This window comes from Trichoplax adhaerens, genomic scaffold (assembly GCF_000150275.1).
Source record: "Trichoplax adhaerens TRIADscaffold_5 genomic scaffold, whole genome shotgun sequence".
NCBI lineage: Eukaryota > Metazoa > Placozoa > Uniplacotomia > Trichoplacea > Trichoplacidae > Trichoplax > Trichoplax adhaerens.
This window is the reverse complement of record NW_002060947.1, coordinates 7575213-7595572: the sequence shown is the minus strand read 5'-3', so window position 1 is coordinate 7595572 and position 20360 is coordinate 7575213. Positions and strand designations below refer to the sequence as shown.

The 20360-nt window shown below is 30.8% G+C and overlaps 1 protein-coding gene across 1 annotated transcript in view; it reads left to right on the top strand.

The window, feature by feature from the left end:
• Nucleotides 1-20360, top strand: part of TRIADDRAFT_25733 (uncharacterized protein) — a gene marked incomplete at both ends in the record, with an annotated part of 67367 nt that overhangs the window by 27029 nt on the left and 19978 nt on the right. The window lies entirely within an intron of this gene.

Sequence of the window (20360 nt, the reverse complement as noted above, 5' to 3'; positions counted from 1 at the left end):
CGAAGCAGTTGGAAATTGTAATTATGCATTAAGTTTTTTTTTTAAAAAGCATTACGATATTTTAAAAGTGATAGATACTGGAACGCAATGATTTTATTCATTCATATTTCAAATATATTTTAAAGGAGCTCAATACTGGAATGTAATCATTTTATTCATTCATATCAGCACTACATACTAAATAATTGATTACTTTCACAGTAACATTATGCTTAATAAAGTAACAGTATGATCGCATCAACGATTCTTTTATATCACTATCAAATCAGATTAAGATCATAAAATATCGTAAAGGTATAATAAAAATATAAAGATCTTCCGAGTTTGTAAATGAGTTTTCAGCATTTCTCAAAAGCCAAAGACTCGCTAATCATAACGCAGTACTATCCGACGATAACGAGCATCTATATCAAAATGGCTACGGATACAGAAATTTTACGAGTTAAAGCTGATGAAATAAATTACTTGATAACGACTATCGGTCTCCATGGCAACATAGGCGGATCACTCCTGATTAAAGATTGTGAATATATTAAAATCTAGGGCTATATAGGGTGACTGGCCTAATTTAATTCTAAATTAAGACCAGAAATTAAAACAAACTTTCATTCGAATTAGTTATTAAAATAAAACGATAGCTTAGTCGTACCTCATTAAATTAGCGGTGGAAACAAGTCCAATCCTTGAATATTTGCCATTAAGGACGAATTCGAATGACTGGTACCAAAAAAACTTTGCTTACTTTAATGATAAAGTAAGCCATAAGGTTCGCAAATATTTATATACGTATACATGTATATATATATATAATCTCGATATGATAGCTATTAACGAAAATTCGCTCTTTCATTAGAAATTTGTTCCTATCTTTGACAAGAGCAAAGGCAAATTTAAATTTCTTTATCTTTACTATAATGTTCAAATAGCACTAAACTAAATCATATGTTGAAGCATAACATGAGATTGTAAACTATACTAGGAGTAGTTTGTATTTCTTTTTTCCGTATATATCAACATTTGAAGGATAGTCAGGATTAATATCTACACAATCTTTCTTCGATTTTTCTTAGTTACATTTTATGTTTGTAAGTCGGATACCCAAGTGTGATAATCCATGATTTTATTTATGCTACTATTAAAGTCTATATCACATCGTAATCAATATTAGAATGGTATGGAAAATTCATAGGGACTATTTATGAAAAGCCATCGTGCATCTTAAAAATTCTAGTTAGTGAAAACTCTACCCTGAGGGTAGTTGATATACAAACCCTTTAGTATAAAACAATACAATGCTTCTTTGACATCTTTTATGCCATTGTACAAAGTAACAAGTTGTCATGTCAAAATTGCCTAATATTAAATGTAGTTTTCGCATTACTTTATGGGTTTCCTGTCCATTTTACGTAATGTTTGCTTAACCACAGCAAACTATACGAATCGATATTCAAATATTTACCTGACAATTGCCGCCATTTATAAAGAAATCTTTAATCACTGCATCTTTTAATCATTGCGTCAAGTCCTTTAAACTCGGGCAATTCATCAATGTTATAGAAGTAGTGTCCACCTTTGGTTACTTGAACAATGTCAGCAGGACAGTATTTATTACTGAATAAGAATTTATCATCTTAAGGTTAATAATGCTACGTTAATTCTATTTTATTATCGTTTCGCCACAGAAATAAGCACTTTCTTACTTTTAATCTTGTTCATAAGTACTACTTCTTTCGATTCAGATCAAACTATCGCCCCTAGGATAATACTAAGTTAATTTTATTTTATTATCGTTTTGCCATAGGAAGTATCAGTTTTAATTTTTAATCCTGTTCATAAGTATCATTTCTTTCCATTGAAATCAAGCATTTAAAAGAACTACGAGTATAAATTGCTGAGTTAGCCAATTCCAATAAGAATTGGTCATTTTTTAATTAAACCATTGCAATAACTGAAACGAAGAATTATTCTAATTTTTAGTCAAGTACTCATGATCGAAATTAGCCATCATAACTGATTCAGTCTAGTCGAGCAAGATACTCTCTATGATACATCGAAAGTAATCTTTTCTTTGCTATAAGTGACGTGGTACAAACCATGGACCACTAAAAAATATAGGCATTTTTTAACAGTCCATATATAAGCTTGGCTTACGTTGATTTCGTTTTAAGCTGTAGCATCATCTCGTATTATATCGTGTTTTATTTTATTTCTTAATAGGCTAATGCCGTATTATTCTTCATCTATAGTAGCCTGCATTTACAATACGATTGGAGATTATGTGCCTTGACTTAATTGGATTAAGCAATTCTAATAGTACTTTTTAACTAATTTCTTTAATTTTCTAATATTGATCATAGGTAATTAAAATTTTGCAATACTTTTAACTCCATACATCACTTATGAAGTAATTCATCAAAATTTATTTACTGATATGATTGTTTTTACGTCAAGTATCAATAGCCATTTTTATAGTATGTTATATAGAGATTTTAGATCGTTTCGATCGCAAATATGCTGCTAGCTAATTGCTTTATTCTTGATTTCTTTCTTAGCTAGCGGAAGCCCAACAGGAAGGTGGCTATTAAAACACCGTAATTTATCTATTTTTATTCGTCCGATTGATAGATTTTTGCTGCTCGTTATACTTGTAAAAGATTTATACTCGAGAATTATCCGCTAGAAAAATTATCGAAAACTCAACGGTTTAAACTATCACTATGGGTTGTGCTTCAGGAAAGCCATTACAAGTCGTTAATGGAATTAGTCGACCTACGACTAATCCTTCAACTATCACCAAGAATCAAAGAGCTCAAGCTTCAACCCGTAAGAGCTCAACGAATAGATTAGAGCAAGTAGTAACAAATTCCAATCAAGCATCTAATAATGATACATCTAGCAGTGTTGATAATTCCAGCGGCAGTACTGATATAAATAAGCGTACTATAGCTGCAAATCCGCGCAAAGTAACGCATGTGTCCAAAATATCTGGAACTATTGAAACTTTTACAATTTTATGGTCAGAATTACCACCTGAACCTGAGTTATCATTACAAGAAGTCTGTGAGTTGCAACCATCGACTCCAATAGAATGTTGGAATGCTGTTCGAGCAACATCGATCAAGTATCTAAATGATATTAAACCAGTTGTTAAAAGGCGAGGATGGAAAACTATTCGTTTATTTGTATCCTCGACATTTAAAGATTTCCATGCCGAACGTGAAGTCTTAGTCAAGCAGGTGCAGTACAACAATTTATTATTTTCTAAACAGTTAGCTTTTGTAACCATAATCATTAAAGTTGATAAAAATTTACAATTCATATTTTATTAAATCCTATAAGTATTTCCAATATAAAAAACTTTTGTGATACATTGAAGCATATTGGAAGAATGGAATTGACTAACAAAGTTTTAAGTAACTTAAAGTATTGGATTATCGTAGGTATTTCCGGAACTGAGATTATGGTGTGAAAAATTAAAACTGCATTTAATTGAATGTGATTTACGTTGGGTAAGACGTAATACTTGCTAGAAGAATTTTGCAATAGATCTAAAGTGCTAGTTAACTTCAACGGTACTGAATTATTTAATCAGTTTTAGCATGATAAATTAATCTTCATTAAAGTCTAATACTTACGATACAAGAAATTATTCCCCTTTTAACATAAATCATTCATTCATTAAAGTTTGATTTTAGCATGATGATATTAATCTTATGTAAGTCTAAAATATACTATAATGACATTATGTCACCTTTTAAAATAAGTTATTAATTCATTGAGACTTGATTTTAGCATGATGCATGGCAAAATTTCACCTTTAAAATGAAATATTAATTCGTTATAATTTGATTTTAGCACAATAATATTAATCTCAGATTTATAAAGTCTAAAATTTACTTTACAAGACATTATTTTACCTTTTATAGTAAAATCATTTAATGCATAAAACTAGAATGAAATTTGAACTTGATCAATATATATCTTGCCAAATTAAGTTTTCAATGAGCATCTGAAATTCTGACGTTGAGAGCTTGATGTTTGTCTAGGGTGTGCCAAAAGAAGCAACTTCAGAAGAAACGCTTAGGATATGTCTTGGAGAAATTGATCGATGTTATGAAGACAACCAGTGGCCTTTTTTCTTGAATTTATCTAGGTGCAGACCCATGTATAGACTGTACTGTATAACTATTCGCTCAAGTATATTATGCGATCATGTCTTTCCTTTGCTCCGCGATTTGCCTGTACTCTTACCTTAAACCCTATTCCTCATGCTATGCTTTCAAAAAGAATAATATTCTATTTATGTTCTTCTAGTCATCGGTCAGGTTGGATTCCAGGACAATCCGATGTACCTCAAAATTTAGCTCAAGAGTATGGATGGGTGTTTGGTACTTCAATAACGGAAATGGAAATTATTCATGGTGCATTTCGTAAAGCCAATCCAAACGGTATAGCTATCTTCTAATGTCTATTTATAAAGTATATCAGCACAACGTATCATCAAATCTTAGCTATAATCATCATTTTCAATATTTTCAGCACTCTTTTTGATCCGTGATCCAGTGTTTATAAAATCATTACCTAGTAACTTCAAGGAAACATTTTCAGAATCATCCGAGGAGGCGTTGGAAAAAATGGAGTTATTGAAGAATTGTATTAAAGGAAGATTTCCGGTTAGCCATAATATACTAAATAATCTCGGATTTAAGTTTTGTGGTATCAAAGCAAAATCAAAATTTCTAAATATAAATTTGCTTATTTTGGCATAAACATGAGAGTCCTGACTTAAACACTTACAATCCATTCATTGATTTTTTCATAATTACCGTAACGAAATAACATTATTGCTTATTTCGACTTTGCCAAGAAACAGTTTAGATACGATATTATCGGTTATACGTTGAATATCCATGATGAATCTAATTTTAGAGGATATGATAGGATAATGCTTAATGTTTTGTTATAGGAATCGCGTGTGGTAACTTATACTTGCTCCTTTGATGGAGTTGACGACATTAATGACATTGTTCGAGTTCGAGGCTTAGGATCAGAATCGATTTTCGTTAAAACGGTGAGCTAAGAAATACTTGTAGCTTAAGGCCATTTTATAATCAATACTGTTTTAGTATTTATTTAATGATTGTTACTTATTGTAGTTGATATTCTACGCTACATCATGATATTACTAATTAGTATAAAATTTGAGTCATTACTTCAAATATAGTGACTGTAAACTATCTTATAGTCAAAATGAAATGTTCTTTGCACTATGATAAAAGCATCATTATAAAAAATTGAATTACTTTCTCACAAGTATTCTACTTTCAAACTTAAAAAAGATCTTTGATCTTCGATATCAAACCTAATTTGAGTCATTCTTTCTTGGTAGCGTTTCATTAAAACTAGTGTGACACATACCGTAATAAAAGAGGAAAATCTTTAATAGAAAAGATCTTATATCCTTATAATATTTTAATTGTATTGCATTTAAAATTTCTTGTCATTAATATGAGAAAAAGAATTTCTACCAGTAAATATACTATTCATGTCCAACAAGATATCTAATTTATATTGCTGAAATTATCTAAGCACATATAGCAGATGCTAATAGGAATTTCCAAGGCAAAATATATTATATTTTGGATGCAAAAGGCAAATAATTGGTTCTTACTCGTATTTACCCTTTAATCCTCAGTTAAATTTTAAAATCCTGTAGCATCACTAGCGTTGCTTGTTACCCTTCCCTTAATGCACTCTAAAGCATTGCACACGATTTAATCATGGAAGTTGTTCTCTTTTAATCTCTCTCAGTTAGTGCAAGTTATATAAGTAAGCTTTTAAAAGAAAGCTGTCTGTCTTTCGCTGATTTTATAATATCGAACAACCATAAACTTAATTACAAGTAAATCAAATGCAATTTTCTTTCCAAACTATCAAAAGCTCCGTTTTATCATCTTATCATTTAAATTCAGTAATGCTCTGAAGGTTTGTTAAAAACTGCAAATTCCTAACTGAGCAATATAGAAACTAGAGCTAGTGTAACTATAGATAGTGTATATTGCATGCACAGTAAGTCTGATGAAAATTTTCATAAGGTAGCGCTAAGCAGTACTGCATTGTGCATAAGTAAATAAATATAAGCAAATGATCTCCGTTACCTTCTTGTCATAATAGGCATATAAAACTAAGAACTAATGTTGTGGAACTACTGTTGTGCGGATTTCACCTCAAAATTAAATCGATTCTTTATTCCTAGTAGATGCATTCTGCATAGTATTAGAGGGCTTTCAATTATTTTTGGATAATAATCATCAGCACATTGAAAGACATAAGGTTCATAATCCGTAAAGAAATGTTGCCAAAATTGCTACGAGGAACAATGTAGTATTTTCTCCTCTTGTATTCAGGAAGTTCATATATTTCCATACAGCACTTTCGAAATGAACAGTAAGTAGTCGGCTATTTGAAATTCGATCGAAATTTGATCCTATATTATGTTAAAAGTATTTTGCCAATTCAGAAGACAAAACTTCTAAAAAGTAACTACTTCTATTTTAATTTTAATATTTTTCACAAATGTCTAGTTTTGCAAAATTTTTCATCATGGTGTTATCAGGTTCTGATATGTATATCTTACTTTGCTTATTAACTTTGGTTTGGATCGCAAGCAATCAACTATTCAGATTTCTGTATAAAGCCAATGTTTAGCATGCACAAAACTGTTCCACCGATATTTACACAACTTATAAATCGAATTTCCACAGAATATTTTATGTCTTAAAGCGTCTATGTAGAATTTGCTAGACTTTATACGCAAATTGATTTTGTAAGAGATCACTGCGATAAAATTTCTTGCCATATTTACGTCTTCTGTGATTCCTTAATAGTAAGAGCTGATTTAATCTTCATGTTGATCTTAACCTCTAAATTTAACATCAGGCAAATGTAGCAATTGTTTTAAATAGAGTAATCTTATCCTTCAATTAATGATAATTGCGATGAAAAATTCAGATTTAAGCGATATTCAATACAAAAAAAGTTTTGACCATACCTTCAAATCATTAATTATAACTCAATCCAACCAAAATACTAACTAGATTCTAATAAAATACGCAGGTAATTGAATTCTTTAAGCGCCAAATTAGTCATCAATACCCTCTGGATCATTCTTCAATGGATATGTTAGAAGTAATACGTGAAGCACATGAGGTAATGTTGTTTGAATATATCCTAGTATCGGACATTATTCATTAATACTTATTATTTACCGCAATCGAAATTCACTGTATCTAATCATTCGGATAAATACAAACCGTGACTGTTTACAAATTGGCCAATATTTCAGTTACAATATGATATAAAACGAAACTAGTTGAAGTCTGACTTAGAATAAATTTCTTCTTTTTAGCGAAAACTGCTAAAAGAAATTTATCATTCGATTTATTACTATCATTCCTTACCCTATAGCAACTAAAGAAAAGACAAAATATCTACGAAATTTTAAACTTAAATATTAAGTTATTTCTTCACAGGTATTTCTAAATACGCGATCATCTACTGTATTAGGTCGAGATGAAATTTTAGACCAGGTTAGAGTCAAAATTTTGCACTGTTATTGTCTGTAGATAGCCATCAGATATTGCTAATCGAATGTATGTAGATATAACAAATTATATATTCAAAATTTAAAGATACCTGTAAGTTAATATAATAAACTGTTTGTGTCACAGTTATTTCTAATTTGAGATATCTTTAGGCCGATATAACAAACTGTCTATACGCTTATTCTCATTATTTTATTCTATTTCTGTATATTAAAATCTCTGCAATATCATCACTTATAGATAGCCATTACAGTAAACGACACATACATATACACATCTAGTAATTTTATCCTATATCTGTATTAACATAGATCCAAGATTATATTAGTTCCAAGGATTCAGGAGTTCCTATGGTTTTAGTTGGAGTTGCTGGAGCTGGAAAAAGTGCAATCATAGCACGAAGTGCAGCCACCACAGTTAACAAGGCTAATAATAATGATATTAAGGGGTAAATATTCTTAAGATTATCATGATACACTTAGATATATGGAAATTTTTTACCGTAATCTATTAGACTTGAGTATTTTTAGAACTAATAATAGCGGTAATTAATGTTTCAGAGGTAGCAATAAAGGTTGGAACATCTTTTATCACTTTATTGGAGCAGCACCTGGTTCGACCGATCTTGGCTTTATGCTGCAACGTATGCTGAAAGAATTGAAGTATGTGGTGAGTATTACTTAAATCTAGGAACTTCTAGGTTTCTGAATTATTCTTTATTTCTTTCAAACTCAAAATATTCTGTATAAAAGAAATATAAGAAAGTAAATATGATGGTATATGTTTATAATAATACAGGGAGAAATTCCGGCAGATACTGAATCGTTGGTTCGGCTATCCAACATTACATTAAGTAATCCAAGTTTGCCACCTACTATTTTATTTTTTGATGCCTTAAATCAGGTTCTTATTTCTACCATAAAGTTTAAAATTATAAATCTTGATATAGTACCAAGTACGGAAAAATTGTAAAGAATATATATCTGGGATAAAATAAATTCTTTAATGTTATCTAGAGTGTTTTAATCACACAGCTAACAATAATTACATTATTAATATTACTAGCTCGATAAAACGAAAGAAGCTGAACAAGTTACTTGGCTTCCCTTCAAATTATCCAAAAAGGTGCGAATTATATGTTCGGTTATCAATGACACACCTTGCCATCGTAGTCTTGCGAAACGCTCAGACCGACCTAAGGAACTTTTTTGTGGACCATTAGATTTGGCAAGCAGAAGGGTAAAAATCAATATATTAGTGCTATGCAAGAAATTTTCGATAGATCATGTTATTTGAAAAAAAATATTGAGCTAGAGTTGCATTTTAAATTATAGGAAATTGTAGATCAAGTCTTGACCAAATTTAATAAACGATTAGATAATACACAAATGGAACTTTTACTATCTAAGAAAGCATCTGCTAATCCACTTTGGCTATCAATCGCTTGTGAAGAACTGCGAGTTTTTGGTTTATTTAGTAAAGTTACAGAGATGATTAAAGGATTAGCTGATGGCTTGTTAGAGTAAGTCTAATTCAGTGTGTTTTGTATGATCTTAATGATACCTTTCTGATTTGCTGACAAAATTAAGTTTAAAACCTATAGAAATAATTCATAATTTGCTTCTATGTGCAGATTGTTAGAACAAGTTCTTACTCGTTTTGAAGCTGAAAGCGGTGGCCATTTAATGGTAGCAACACTCTGCTTGCTAGAATGTTCTCGTCACGGATTACTGGAACGAGAATTATTAGAATTACTTGGAGAAGATGAAACGCTAAAACCGCCTTCTCAAAAGGAATATCTCGGTAAAGGGCCTTATCAAATGCAAGCTATGCGTACAGAAAACAATCTTGGCGAAAAAGATGTAGATGAAAGCTTAGCACATGATTTATCAAAGCAGTTACATGTAGCGGTGGAAGAAACATATAGAAAAACCGATTTTGAAGAAAAGAAAAGCCTTAGTAAGTACCATATTAAGAAAGAAGTTGCTAAATGAGGGGATACTTTACTGAACAATTTTTGTCGTTTTACGATAATAGATAAATTCAACTAATAGTTTCAATCTGCTGTTACAATAAATAGTAATAATAGTTCAATTATTAACCCATTAAAGCTAAAGAAGAAGTAGAAGAGTCTAAATCAACTCGCTCAACTAGACAGCCATTGCCAGCTGCTAAATGGGCTGTTGTATTTCGTGCACTCAAACCATTTCTACGACCTTGTGGCGATAGTGGTGAAGGCAGATTAGACTTTTACCATCGTGCAATGAGCAAAGCGGTTCGAAAAAAGTGAGAATAGAAATATTGCATGTCTAAAAGTTGTTCCAGATATTGCATAAGTCAGTGCTAGTCTTCACAATTATTCCAACTGAAATTGAAATATTAGACAGCCACTTATTACTTCGAAATATTTTTACCTTGGAACGTAACTTAGATTACTCTTTCACGATCTTTACACAATGATGATTAACATACACCTTTAAGATTGCTCTTAAAATCGACCTGGCATCAAATGAATTGTTGTCTGTAACAAATTTAAAAATCACTGAAGGATATTTGTATTTCAATCCTTTGGTTATTAATTTTTCTGCTGTATACTTTCTTTCATCTAAGATATTTTAAGTCTAGCTCTGACGATTATAGAAAGTTCTTATACACTTGGTGGCATGGCAAGCTTGCTAGCTATTTCGAGCAAGTAGAAAATCATGATCGCAAAGCAGAGGTAATGTTCTTCCTTTTTGCGTAAACAGCTTCAAATAAACTCTAGCTAGGTTTAACTTAGCTAGAACAACCGTTAGCAATAACTAGTGCATCTAAATGACAATCTTATTATTAAATCATAAGTTTGACATTTTAAATCAGTCTATTTGATAGTAATTACTATCATATTAATTCTTATATAATTTCGATAATGAAACACTACCCATATAATATCAGGAGTTACCGTATCATTTGGAAAGATTACTTGATCATAGTAGATTAGCTAGATGTCTGCTAGAATGGCCTGTCTTTGAGAAACTAGCTGCTGATGAATATAATGTGGAATTATTACGTTCATGGCGCAAGGTGCTTAAGTTAAATTTTTTGCTCTATGCCATAACGAACTTTTTAGTACTTGAATAAAATAAATTACATAATCTTGCCAATTTAGGCTGGTGGATATGGAACAGCAGCAACGCTCTATACGCAAGCACTGGAAACTTTGTCTTCATCGAAGACTAAAGCTGCAGACTTTGTTGACAAAAAATGGAGAGTAGCTCGTTTCCTGTTAGTGGAGTATCTGATCATATATCTTAATAGAGTTACTGTAGTGAGTAAAGAAGCAGTGTTTTAACACAATTTATTAATTATAATTATTTTTATTATTAATTTCTTTCAGTTGCTGTGCTGGTCAATACGATGTAGCAGAAAGGCTATCCGATGAAGCTATTACATTAGAAATTAACGAATTAGGTGGACGAAAAGAAAAATTAGCCAATCTATATGAATTGCTAACGGATATTAAATCCGAAGTAAGTCTAATTGAATTTGAGGAGATAAAATTTCATTACCATAACTAAATATAAGCATTATTGCCGTGATATGTGCCTGAAATTAGATATTTAATGAAATTCTAGTTGTGATGATTTATTCTTAACGCTTACCTGATGATATTTTCCATGCCATAATAATAATTAATCAACTACTGTGCCTTCAAATGCCTTTTTAATAGTATTGGCTATTCTAATAATTAATAGTTCTATTTTATTCTTCATATATCTTTTATATAATAGCTCTACTTTAGCCTTCAGATACCTATTGAATAATATCAACTATGTCAATACTTAATAGCTATACTTTTTCTTCATTAGATGCAAAAAATGTTGACTAATGACTTTAATATATCATCCAACTGATTGCTCCTCATTTATGACATAACTGATATAGGTCAGCAAGTTAGCAGAATTTGTCCGGCCAAGTGATGCATATAAGCATTATGATGTAATACAGACAGGACTGAAGGCAATTTCATTGCGTAAAAATCTACAAGGCGATGATAATAAGGTCCTGTTGCAGTGAGGAGGTGGAATCTTGTTAGGGTGTAGTGGCAAAATTACTAAAATAAGTTGTTTTAACATTATATAGTATCATTTAGGATTAGTAGAACTTCGTGTATCTTTCCACTATGGAACTTTCCAGAAATTTCGAAGAACTTACAAGGATTTAACTCCTGAAAAAGCTAAAAGAAATAGCGGAACTCACGCTAACAATGCGCTAGGAATATTTCAAGAGGTACATCAGATTCATTCAGCATATCCCAAACTTCTCACCTAATATAACAGTACGCCGACCTATTTATAGAAATTTTGAAATAGCTTCAATTGCTGTTTGTTAAATCTTGTTAAATTTTTGTTTGTAACTTTCAAGAATTTTAAGAACTTGGTAATTCACATGTAGTAATGTGCGGTACGATTGGGCATAGTTAAAGGGGTAGCTAGAAACAAATGCTTCCAAGTGACATTATATTGTTCTTGCCTATTATTGGCACTTGTATAATAACTATGCTCCTAGATTATAGCTTACAGCTGGTTACTTTAAGCTTGATTCAGCTAGTACCGTAATAAATTTATTATTAATTTTTAATGTTGTGCTTATTTAGTAACGAATAGTAATTTGAAATTAAACATTTTCAATTATTATTTCTACTCAGCTTGGTGACATTGGTCATTTAGCCGAAGCCAACTTGAACTTAGGAATGTATACCTTTAAAGAAAGATCGAAAGAACAAATAAGGGTATGCAATTGCTATTAGCAGTTTTTCTTGTGAAGAAATGTGATATCGAAAGAAAAAATTGCTTTTTAAGATAAATTACAGTACAAATTGCAGGATATCATAAGTATATCGAGAATAAATGTGCACTATACCACATAATCCATGTGTCGCGGTACGCCGTTACTAATTAAGTAACTGTTGATTAATGAATGCTTATGAATAAATAAGATAAGGTTATGTGCTATGTTTAATGCGCTTGTAGCTGATAATAGGATGGTAGAAATGAGATAGAAATAGAAGTTGTTAACAGTTGATTTACTGTAGATTTATAAGGTGTCTTAATCTCTAAAAATTAAACCGTATATAGACGAAGGTTAAGCGTCTAACACCTGATAGCTTGTAGCTATCTAAGTCTGAGAATATCGATATGTATATTTAGTAATGGTATTATACTAATTAATGTAACTTGTAAAGTATGGATTCTCACTCGTTAATGTTGGAATTCACTGTAGAAACCTATTTAAGCGCGTGTGTTTGTAGAATAAAGTTAGTAATTGCTCAAGAAACGGCAAGACTCATATCGTGAAGAATAGTGTAATAATTAGTCAGTTGTCTGTCGAGATCAGCCGAGAAATCGAGTTCTCAAATACTTCTCTCACAGAAACTGAAAGTACTGGGAGAAATAGCCCAAGTTTTAATTAACTACACTAGAGTTCTTTACTTTCCTTTGCCACAAGTGAGGGTTGTGACACCATGGTCAGTATATTCAGTCTTACTAAAGAATAAGCATAGTAGAATAAGCCCATCTTGAAGAAATTAAGCTTTTGTTTCTAGCATATAGATAAACTTATTAACTTATAATCTTTGCATTTTTGTTATATGATTGTTATGGCTAATCATGCAACATACTATTCATTTGCTGATGATTAATACGATTTAAACATTGCTTTAAAGATTTCCTTTTGAAAATGGAATAATTTAAAAAAATTTTCAATTTTCTCTCCTTTTATTTATTAGAAATATGAGAAGGCGCTCGAGTTGTGCACACTAGCTTACGGCGAATTTCACAAACTAACCGCAAGAATCGTCTTTAATACTGGTATTTTGATTGAATACGAAGACAAGAGAAAATCATATACTTATTATAAAAGAGCATTTGACATTTCTTGCGAGGTAAAATGATATTTTACTACTTCTTTCTAGGTATATAATTAATTTTAAATCAATAATATCATATTTTTGGATTATTTCGTAGGTATTAGGACCTACACATCCATCTGCTTTGAGAATCAAATCTGTTCTTGATGAACCGGAATTTCTCAGAATAGCTCAAATGAGTTGAAGGACACCAATACCATAGCAATACCTATTGCCTATGCACTGATCATCTTTGATCTAGATCTAGATTTATTTATTTATTACATCTCATTTATTTTTATAAGAAGATCGCTTATATAATTTATGAATTTACTTAATCTAATTAACAAAAGTAATAACTGCATAATCTAATCTTCATTTGCACGTGCATTTTAACTATAAATAATTGTAATTGTTTAAACGTTCTTTAATATAATTCGTCTAAAAACGATAAGAATCATGGCTCTTAGATCGGGTAATTATCATTTTTTTACAAATAATTATATTCTTATCATATTATTTTTCGTGTCGGTAAATTTTAAGACAACTTTATGTAAAATTGGTACGTATGAATGGAAATATTACCTTACTCTTACTGCTTTAAAGTTGATCTATATACTGAACTATCTGTGTAGAGTAGACTTGTGGACATTTCAATTTCATATTATACAGTACAATGCAGCTAAACATCATTCTATATTCTATCATAATTTCTTTCATTTTATAGCCTTGATAATACTTATATAAATAATTTTTATTTCTTATGAATTAACTGCATTTCATAATACATGTATTTCAAGGTATGAATAACCTTAACAATAAAATGCTTTGCATCTGGTAGCAGTAAGGCTTACGGCACATTAAAATCTCAAACTGGAATCATACTTCAATACTACGTAATTTAGAAGGCAACAAATGTGGACTGTACTATAAGATACGTTACATCATGCAATGTAAGCAGAATAGAGATCGATCATGTTGGCAAATGTTATATATGAACAATACATTTCAGATAAATTTAGATAATTTTGTCTGTCTGGAAGTAAAAATATTAATTAAGGAAAATAATGACACCTAATTGAGAGTTAAGGTAATCTGCTTTAGCAAAAGTTACAATAAATTTATATAATTATGTCTCTTCTTATTAATCAATTGGAAAATAGCATCGCATTACTTGATGACTACAAGAAAATAGTGTTGTTGAGTTCGTACATTATCTGATCATTTTCATTGCCAGTTATAGCAGCGCAACCGATTGTTTAAAAAGAATGGTAGTCATAGCGATATGGCCACTCCCTTTTTCATTCGTAACCATAGGAATACGCCGAATAGGTTGCTAATTTACGTCAAAATTATGTCGAATACGAGTAGTGAAACATTGAACTGCCAAAGCAAACTATAGATTAGCGATATTGGTCAGTGTTATCAAATAAGTGACTTACTTTAGCCTTCGTTTCTAGCCAATAGAAGAAACTTGGTGTTGCGACTGCAAGAAATTATTAGACAAATTAAGCAAAGAACAATATTGCAAGTAAATAAAGTAAGGAGTAGTGAATAAACTAGTTTAAAGTAAATGGATTTATAAATAAATAAATAAGAAATTAATCATCCATCGCCTTGTGGATTTTATTGACTGAAACTTGTCGAAATGTGTGGTACAGTAGTTATTGATCGTATTGTATGTGAATGGATAAAATACAGGAATAAATTTCGTAGTTTTCTAACAACACTACTCATTTATAACTACCGTAACAAGTAACAATGACGAAGAAGTTCCCAAAAGACCTAAGTATACTTACTTTACCTCTAAAAATATCGATCAGTACTGGTATTCCAGATCCTTGAGGATATGGAATTGTAAATACTGAAATTTTTGCTTGTAATTACTAATTAACAATTATTTGTATTGCGGTAGAATAAGGATAAATTATCACTGATATCTAACATCCTATAAAAATATCGACCAGAGCTGATTTTTGATAAATATATATGATTGAGGACATAGAGTTGTAACTACCCAAGCTTTAGCTTGTAATAGCTTCTACTTGACAATTATTACGTATTATAGTAGCATGAAGCTAAATTAGTACCGGTATCTAATGCTGTATTGCATGAAACCAAAAGTAAAGCTAGCGTTTAGGATTTTAAAGTTTACGACTTTAGTATTATGTCACCTCTAGAGGCATAAGACCACTACCAGTACATTGCTGTAAATATTTTAAAATAATATAAATATTAAAGTAACATCTTAAAGCTATTATTAACGAAATTAGTGATAGAAGAAGCGTTACGTAAAGATTAAAAACCATATAGTAATTTACTTTTAAAAGATAATAGGACTCTTATTTTCACATAAATTAAAACTTGCAGTCACGTAGAGTTCACATATATCATCGATGATATCACATCATTATTGAATATTACAATCAAGAATAAAAGTAATTCTTACAGATAACGTTTTAAGTGGAAAACATAGTATAAAATAGCTACCGGTCCTATCGTAGAAATGAAAACAACTGTATTTATAATCTTACAGAGCTCATTGTAACGAATCATTTAGATTGATTTTAAATTACAGAAAGAACTTGTAGATGAGTTTGCTCAAAATAGAGAAGATCTATTTTGCTTGACCCAATCATTCGTAAATTAGTAGATTTTCAACTATAAATTGGTATTAAAATTCTGGTGGTTTAAATTTAAAAAATTTAGAAAGCAAAATCTAACTTTAAATTTTATAATCGAAAGTAAAAAGCCAGAGAAATGATTTAATCTTCATTTTAACTGTTATAATAATGGCATAGCATACAGCAGTTTCATATCGTTTAAGATTTTCTTAAATAATTTAGAATAGAATCTAAATTGTTTGTAAATTTACTAAATATAAGCATTAATGAAACAATATTTCTACGCCTACTACTCAATAGAAAGGCTTCCCATTTCCTAGAAAAGCTTAATTATAAACTAACGCAAATATGGGCTGCGCATCTAGTAAAAATTTACAAGTGGTTGCTCAAACGGATCCACCTGAACCGCCAAATGCTGCTCCTTGCAATGCTACTTCCAACGATAATAGCAATAGCATTACTAGTAACATTGATAATGCGCCGACAACTAAAAGAGAATTTAAAGTTACTAAGCGTTCTGGTCCAATTGACACTTTTACCATATTATGGTCAGAGTTACCACCTAAACCAGAATTATCTTTGAATGAAGTTTGCGAAATAAAACCAGCTAATGCAATGGAGTGTTGGGATTGCGTTAGAGCTACTTCAACGCCCGAAACCAGTGCAGTTGTACCATCTACAAAAAGACGAGGATGGAAAACTATACGATTATTTGTATCCTCGACATTTAAAGATTTTCATGCTGAACGAGAAGTACTTGTTAAACAGGTAATGGGCATTAAAGTAGCTATTGATTTGATGGTATAACTTTCTACTTTGCGTATGCTAATGTTATTAAAGTAACTCGGCCAAGTGTTAATAGTATTGATTGATTACTTATAGGTCTTTCCGGAACTCAGGCTATGGTGTGAAAAATTAAAATTACATTTAATTGAATGTGACTTACGATGGGTTAGTCTGCTTATGAATTAGATCCGTTTGATTTTAATAGCCTTTAAGACTGTCTATACTATATAGAAATAACTTTAGAAAGTCTCATTAGTACATGAGGCTGCACCATATTTTATAAATTTGTGTTTAGATATGGTTAATCTGAAGATTATTTATAATTTGATTGTAAGATTAAATTATTGCTTTTATATAGAGATATTTTGAGAATAAGATCGTAAAAATAAAAGCTGCATTTGAGTCCTATTCAATATGCAATCTTATGTTAAAAAGAAATTTACAATACTTTGATCCTTAATTCCCTTAGAAGAAGAATTCTTTGATAGTGATTGCAATAAATCGTCCTGAAAATTTAATACAATTCCAGGCTTAATTTTTCTATTCTATCTCAGGGAGTTCCTAAAGAAGCTACGTCAGAGGAAACGCTACGAATATGTCTTGGAGAAATAGATCGATGTTATGAAGATAATATGTGGCCATTTTTCTTAAACCTGTCCAGGTTCGATATTATTTTAGAATACTGATTTTAAAATAAGTAATATAACTAGTTTTTTATGCGATTTATGACAAGAGATGGTAGTGATTATGACCGTACAGTAAATAAGTAAATTGCTGTATATAAGTCCAGCAGGCAGAAATGATATTATAGAAACATGATAATGATAATGGTACTTGTAAATTTATAGACTCTAGCATTAACAAATGACAATAATTATTTTTGTTCGATATTGGTAGTCATCGCTCAGGCTGGATACCAAGTGAATCTGATGTACCAAAATATTTAGCTGAAGAATATGGATGGATATTTGGTACATCTATTACCGAAATGGAAATTATCCATGGTGCTTTCCGTAGAGCTAACCCAAATGGTCGGTGTTATGCATGCAATGAAAAGCTTAGAATACAGCAAATATTTCTTCTAAACTTCATTTTTTAATTACGTTGCTATTAATTCAATACAAGTATGCTGTTGATTGGATTTTTAGTCCACCTATTGACCTTTCTATCCATATCGATGTTAATTATTTAGCTCTATTCCTCATTCGTGATCCGGATTTTATTACGACTTTGCCATCAGAACTGAAAGACGATTTTACTGAATCTTCCGAGCAAGCAGAGGAAAAAATGAAATTATTAAAAGATTGCATTAAAGGAAGATTTCCGGTAACATCATAATCATGATTTAGAATGCTTAATTTAGCATGCAAATTTCGCTTATCTTCTCCTATATATCCATGCTCAATCTATCATCATCATTCCATCCGTTGTAACCTCAGTACTTTGCAATGAATAGAGTAAATTATTTAAATGAGCCCTTTCCATCAACATCAACTTTTCTACTTGCTATCGATATTCTATCGATCTATGAAGCCGAGTACCGGCTTGCTGTTCACCCCTCCTTCATTTTGCCTAACCCTAATTGCAGATCAGCGAGCTAATGACCCGATTGCATTTAACAGGGTAATTACGCATGCGCTTTTGTTATGTGGCTATTGCTATCATAAGGCTTAAATAAGACATTCTAAGTGCTACTGTATGACTAAAACATAAGGAAAACTTTGTATTTCCAGCATTCAATACGATCACAACTCCTAATCGACTATGTAACATATCAGTCAATAAAGTTGCAGAGACTATATGAAAGTCATGATGATTCATACCATAGACTTTCAGCATCGAGCCAATCAAATCAAAATGGCTGGAACCGATCACTTTGCAGTCATCGATAGTCAATCATGTCAGTAATATCAAGTTAATTTATCATTTTCTTGTTGTTGTTATTCTATCTGAATAATCCTATTATCATTGAGTGCTTATGTCTGATAATTTAAGCCAATTTAATGCGCGACTAGAGCTAGCACAGTTGATTACTTTCTATTTGGTTACCATGTTGAATTTCTCACTCACGATATAAATAAACATTAACAAAGTTTAAAGGAATTAAGTACAGCACTTAGTGAGATAGAAACGTTTAAATGAAGAGATTTATCAGTAGCTATCGTTATACCTAGGCTTCATTTGCTCTTTACAGGATCCCTCATAACTAAATACATACGCCTTTACGATCATGCATCAATGATTAGGCATTAATTGATTTCTTTATCTCACCTGATGCCTTTTTATAGTAGAACACCTTAAGTGATGATCAGTCGGGTACGATTCCCTAATAAGTTAATGAATGATAACGACAAAAAATTTTATCAACAAAATGGAGAGCGCAATATATAATATAGTTTAACGCCTTCCAAGACAATGAATAAAACGAATATCTTAATTTTCAGTCTAGAAATGAAATTCTAGTGTTTGTACTTACCCTTCATTAATTTGTGGAATGTTGGATTCTGGCATAGTCTTGATATTGCACTAATGATTTCTAAGCTTCACATTACTAACTTACAACTTAAAAATGATAATCCTTTGCTGGTATGCAAGTGATGTAAGCTAACTTGCCCAAGGATAAGCCAATTTTATTAGCGATATATTTGTAGACAGTTGAACTAGTTAATTTTATATATGTTATATACGCGTGTTATGATTGATAGAACTACAAATTACTGATAAATTTTTTTTGTGGAAAGTTAAACTAGTTAACTTTAAATATCTTCAGATTGATGAAACTACAAATCAATAATCGATATATTTGCTGCATAAAGTTGAAGTAGTAGTCTACTTTATACAATTCTGATCCATAAAACTATCAATTATTGTTATATTCGTTGTAGATAGTTAAATTAGTTAACTTTATGTATCTTCTGATTGATAAATTATCAATTATCAATTCATTTGTTGTTAGCGGTTGAATTAGTTAACTTTGAATGTCTTTTGACTGATAAAGCTATTAACTATCGAAAATTTTACACTTAAGCAAGTTAGCATATATATCTAATATTCTGATGGATATATAATGCTATCAAACTATAAATTTGTAAGGAAATGAATCACCACTATTATTCATATTAACAGGACTAGATTTATGGCAAGTAACCCTTAATTCTCAAAATGTGTTATGATGCTAGAATACCTAGACCAATAGAATGTAGAATAATGAAGTTTTAAAATTATGTTGACAGCAGCTTTTATCAATATAATTTTAAGCTGCCTAAAAGAAATCTTCCGAAGGAAATATCGCCAAAAGTAGTATGAAGCTATGAGATGGATGTATACTTGACTTTATCGAGTTTACCTTACGACGAGTATAATATTAAGTAGCACTAAATTGTATTGAAATTAGTGCTAAATAAGGATATAACGCTATTGAAACATAATATTGAGACAGCTTTGCGTTAGTGACTTCTA